The sequence below is a fragment of the Oncorhynchus gorbuscha genome, linkage group LG17, assembly GCF_021184085.1.
Source record: "Oncorhynchus gorbuscha isolate QuinsamMale2020 ecotype Even-year linkage group LG17, OgorEven_v1.0, whole genome shotgun sequence".
NCBI lineage: Eukaryota > Metazoa > Chordata > Actinopteri > Salmoniformes > Salmonidae > Oncorhynchus > Oncorhynchus gorbuscha.
Genome location: NC_060189.1, coordinates 51,317,593 through 51,323,681, shown reverse-complemented (window position 1 = coordinate 51,323,681; position 6,089 = coordinate 51,317,593).

The window sequence follows — 6,089 nt, the reverse complement described above, 5'->3', positions numbered from 1 at the left end:
ACTGGAGTATAATTGGGAAAAGGAAAAACCCTGCCAACTAACCCAACATTCATTAAAAACTCACCCCCAATTCCGCTATGTTGATCCTATCTGATCATACACCATGCCAACAGCCTGGGAGGACAGAACACTACCATTCAACACACCATGTAACTCTTCCGTAGTCATTTCTCGTAATCCCAAGCACTTCTCTGCAGCTGCCACCACAACACCTATTTTCTGTGATTTGCATTCCATTCCGGCGGTACAGTCCTTACTGAAGCATGTTTCGTTTGTAGGCCTATCACTCTACTGACAAAAGTCTACTACTCAACTGGAGCCTCTCAGGATCCTTGACCCATCTTCACTGCCTCCGCATACGACATCTTCTGACTAGATGCCTTGTTGCGTATTGCTGCCCTTCGCAGGTCGGTGTGAATCGCACATTTTGTTCACAGAAAAGGGGAGTAGGAAAAAATAAATTGCACCTCCATCTAACCCTTCATATACACCACAATCCCCAACAAACCCACCACTCCTTCCCACTACTTTGGCCCTAACGAATATGGAAGCCTTTCTCTCAAAATTCCCTGTAGTTCTTCTGCGCCTAAAATCTGTGACACCCAAAAAACATCCCTGCTGCTGCTACTAAAAAATCTATATTCTGGGATTTCCATTCCATCCGTGCGGTACAATTTAATGACCATAGCAATAAACACCAAGAAGCCAACCTTACTAAAGCCTAAACTATACAAGACACTCTGCACTGGCCTACTACCTCTCAGGATCTCTCACCCATAGCGCTCCATCTTCTACTTTCCTCAATGCCTCAGCATATGACACTTTCCGCTCTGCTCTCACCCTGGCAACCTCACCCTGTCTCACTCGCACAGGACATTTCTGATCCCCAGCAACATGGCCACCCCCACAATTGACAAACAGCTTTTCACACCAAAACGACACACTCTTTTGTCCCACTGTAGGGGGTTTGAAACAAACGCTCTTACTGGATAACTTACATATCCTAACATTACTTTATCAGGTAATAACTCTGTATCAAAACTCAAAAGTACCGACAAGGTCACTTCAGTCTTGCGTTCTCCACTGGTCTGCGTCACCAAACGGTGCCCCCTTTTACACTGAAGAGAGGATCTTATTGGTTAGGATCATAGCTCAAAGGATGTGGTCGTTCCATTTTATTTCAATAACTTTTTGATTTGATGCCAACTTTCTACACATATTTGCACATTGTAGAAGTGGTCAAGAAAGTTACTTTTTGGGTCTGATTGCCAAAACATTTAGGAGATAGAGGTGCTTAAAGTTTATCCATAGTTCAATGTCTAGTTTTGATTTACATTTGGTTGATTTGTCAATTAACCTGAATTAAATGTAAAATCAACAAAAAAAGTAACTGGATTTAGGTTCAAAGTTATTCATTTGTATGACTTTTTAAAATAAATTATAAAATAGTTTGACAACCCTGTTTGTAAGCTCTTAAATTCTATCAAACTCAACTGTTTATCTTTCCCAGTGATGAAGACATGGATGTCTCATGGTATGGTGAGGTATGCAAATTTGATAAACTTTGAGCACCACTATCTCCTAAATGTTTTGGAATTCAGGTCCAAAAATGCACTTTCTGACCACTTCTACAATGAGCAGATATGTATAAAGGGGTGTGGTCAAAAGTGATTAAAATCAGATGGAACAACCCGAGAATGACTATTCCATCTACATTACCTCAGTGTGGTAAATATTAAACTCTCCTTGTTCTAGCCTAGGTTTACTGTTTCTCTAAAACATTTACTCAAGCCTGTTTCAAATGACAAGTTAACAAAGGGTAATGAGGGGTATGTGGTTAATTATCCTCTTACCACAAGACACATGATAACTATAATATGTCAGATAAAGAATGGTTCCCAGATATCCCCTGTGTAAAACTCAAACCACACTGCTTTCTCCCCATTGTGGACACTCCTATGTCTGGTAAGGTTACTCAGGAAAGAGAAGCTCTTGTAACATACTTTGCACTTGAAAGGCCTCTCCTTGGTGTGAACGGTCTGGTGCTTGGCCACATTGTTTCCTGCTCTGTTCATCATGTATACTGTGGTGTTTGTATCATAGGAACAGGAGGGTCTATCTCTATCAGCCCCAGACCCTGTATCATCCCTGCACTGAGACTGTGAAGAGCAGACTGGATCCCTGACTGGAGCCTCTGTCTCTCTGATGACCACCAGGACTGAGGTTGTTCAGTCCACCTGTCCACTGGTTGTGTTCTGTGTGGTGGTGGAGTCTCTGTCCCTCATGGTTCGTTCCTGGTTCTGATTTGGGAAGGACGAGCGACGGCTCCTGATCCGGGGCCAGGGTTTGTGACCAGCAATCTCAAAGGTTCTACTCTCTCCTCTCACCAGCAACAGCAATATCAGCAGGTCCTCATTAACATAATCTATGGCAATCTTTGGTTGTTTATACTTTAATAGCTAAACACATTTGTTCATATATATTGTTCATTTATTATATCTGTGTCCATATTGTCCATGAGTTTCTAGTAGATAGACCATATGGTTCAAGAGAAAATAGTAAATTTAATGAAAAAGTTATCTAATCAACATTGGCATTATTTTCAATGAACTCTATTGACTGGGTTCACAACGGACACCAGTTTGACAACAAATGCACATTGACATTATAAAATAAATAAGCATGTAAAAAAATATAGATTTCCTGCTGTAACCCTCATATTAAACACCAATGGTATTCACTAAGGCCCGATTCTGACCCGAGGTGAACCTGTGTAAATGGAATGTTATTCCCTTGTCATGCACTCTCTATGCGTATCTTGATCTTGAATTTAAGCAAGAGAGTAGCATGCTATTCACCTGCTATTCGTTTAGGTTGTAGAACTAAGAAATGAAGGTGTGACCGGGGTGTGTTTACAGATAAGGTGTATTCTGACTTTGACTTAATTCCCCTCATAATTCCACCACCTTTACATGCGAGGACACCATGAATAAGGTCGCCGCAAACCTGCCAGTTCCAAGTGTAAAAAGCATCTACCTTTTACAATAGAATTAACAGCATTCTCCATGCACTGTAATTTCTAAATGGACAAGAGCTATTGATAAGAGTAATGAGTAATCCGTTTGGGGAAGGGGATTGTAAATACACATAGCAATTGTTTTAAATTCATTTTCCTAATGATCCCTGGAGATTAATGGAAAACCAGTCATATGGAAGCAAACTGAAATTCATATCAACATGACATTTATTGCTGCCCCTTTTCAACTATGAAAAAGGCTACAAATAGCTGTGCTGTTATTCATTATTGAATTGTGTGCCCTCGTAATTTGATGCATATGCGCTTTAGAATGTTTGAATTATAGCCTATACCCGGGTATTTCTCAGTTTGATTTTACAATTTGTATCATTTTCAAAATGTGCCACTATCGGGAGTAAATCAGAAATACCCACATACATTTATAACGGTCACTTGTGTTAGTTTTCTTCCATTTGTAGCCTACATTTTGCATCATTCTATTCCCTTTACCTTTCTTTCCTCTGTCACAACCTTGTAAATTGTTCCTGGGGGTCGCTAGGATTAGTGGATCATATTAGGCTAACGCTGTGCAATAATTTGGGACATGTAGACTGTCTTAATCATATGTAACTCAGACCACACTTAGCAGGTTAAACCTGGAGCCTGGCGCACCGTTCACGAAGACTGGAGCATTGTCATACAGTTCCATGATTAGTGAGAAGGGTTGTTTTTTAGGACTATTGTTCAACCCCTATTGCACACCCCCCCCCCTTCCAATATTTCATGTTGAACTTGAATATGACCATTTTCAGGATGAATCAAAACACTATTTATTATTCATCAATATATTTAGTGTATAAAAGCTCTCCAAATAGTATTTTTTACATCTACCAGCTGTTGTTGAAATGGAGATGAATATGCATATATTTAGATATTTATTTCTTTGATCCTGATTTTCTGAATCCATTCTTACAATGTATTCTAGTCTGTCGACAAAATCAGAATTAAAGGTACACCGTATATAAAGGGATGGCTTAAGATAAATGTTCTGAAAGCTTAATGTGAAAATGTGTTTGCCAGAAAATGGGAGGGTTTTCAGCAGTTTAATTTATTTTTAAAGCAAAGCAAAGTTACGCACCTGCACACGGTAAGTCTGAATACCAACTACTGAGACGTGCATGGGAAAGGCATGCGTAAGAAAGGCGTAATTTCAGTCAGAAGCCTTATGTAGGTTTTTATTTAGGATAATGTTTTACAGCTTTGTCATTCTATTTTAAAATAATCTTATCTAATTATTTCATATATTAGGGCACACAGGGGGCCAGAAATGATTACAGACACCTGTGATAATCTGAAGTACCCAAAAAGGCCACTAGATGTCTTATGATAGATTACATAAACTCCTAGAAAGACACCAAAATTCTGGTAGTTTACAGGTAAACCTCAAAAGTTTCCAGTAACATACCTGCCCTAGTCAGCAGAGTCAATTTAGTCTTTTAATTCAAACAAAATGGTTATACACTGACTTTACAGTACAGTACTTTTATTGCACAAAACAATACATGTGAAGTTAAATAACTTTTCTCACTATGGTAACATTTGACCTTTTCTGTAAATCAGGTACCCAAACTTTGATAAAAATACATTTTGGAATACTTTGGAAAAGGTTCAACATTACATTAATCACCTTCACTACTTCATGTCAAGTAACCATGACTTAAAGGCACTAACATTTTATTATAAAACACCAGCATCAAACAATAGAAGGTTGACACTTTTCATCAGTGAAGTACACCATCACACCAACCATCACCATTTCATCTACTCTGTCTCATCATACTCATTCTTTCAGTTCAACTCATCCAGTTCCCCACTAAATCCTAAACCAACAGATTGAACTACAAACAAGCTAACTAGTACTACATATCATACATGGACCCTGTGCATGTTCTACTGGTGTACACTTATTTTTACTATTTTCTACATTGTAGAATAATAGTGAAGACATCAAAACTATGAAATAACACAAATGGAATCATGTAGTAACCAAACAAGTGTAGTCACCTGGAATGCATTTCAATTAACAGGTGTGCCTTAAAAGTTAATTTGTGGAATTTCTTTCCTTCTTAATGCGTTTGAGCCTAAGATAGACCTATTTGGTAAAGACCAAGTCCATATTATGGCACGAACAGCTCAAATAAGCAAAGAGAAACGACAGTCCATAATTTCTTTAAGACATGAAGGCCAGTCAATACAGAAGAGTTCAAGAACTTTGACAGTTTCTCCAAGTGCAGTTGGAAAAACTATCAAGCACTATGATGAAACTGGCTCTCATGAGAACCACCACAGGAATGGAAGACCCAGAGGTACCTCTTCTGCAGAGGACAAGTTCATTAGAGTTACCAGCCTCAGAAATTGGCAGCCCAAATAAATGCTTCACAGAGTTCAAGTAACAGATACATCTCAACATCAACGGTTCAGAGGAGACCGTGTGAATCAGGTCTTCATGGTAAAATTGCTTCAAAGAAACAACTACTACAGGACACCAATAATAAGAAGAGACTTGATTGGGTCAAGAAATACGAGCAATGGACATTAGACCGGTGGAAATTTGTCCTTTTGGTCTGGTCCAAATTGGAGGTTTTTGCTTCCAACCATCTCGGCATGTGTGGTTCCCGCCATGAAGTATGGAGGAGGAGGTAGATGGTGCTTTGCTGGTGACCATGTCTGTCATTTATTTAGAATTGATTTATAATTCAAGGCACACATAACCAGCATGGCTGCCATCACCTCATATTTCAGCATGATAATACACGGCCCCAAAAGGCAGGCAGGGATGTTCCTGTCCCATCGCTCATTAGCGACTCCTGTGGCTTCCTCCGACACATTGGTGCGGCTGGGTTAAGCGGGCGTTGTGTCAAGAAGCAGTGCGGTTTGGCTGGGTTGTGTTTCGGAGGACGCACGACTCTCGACCTTCGCCTCTCCCGAGTCGGTCGCTACGTTGCAGCGATGGAACAGGACTGTCACTGCCAACTGGTTACCATGAAATTGCACAATATGTAAACGAGCCGAA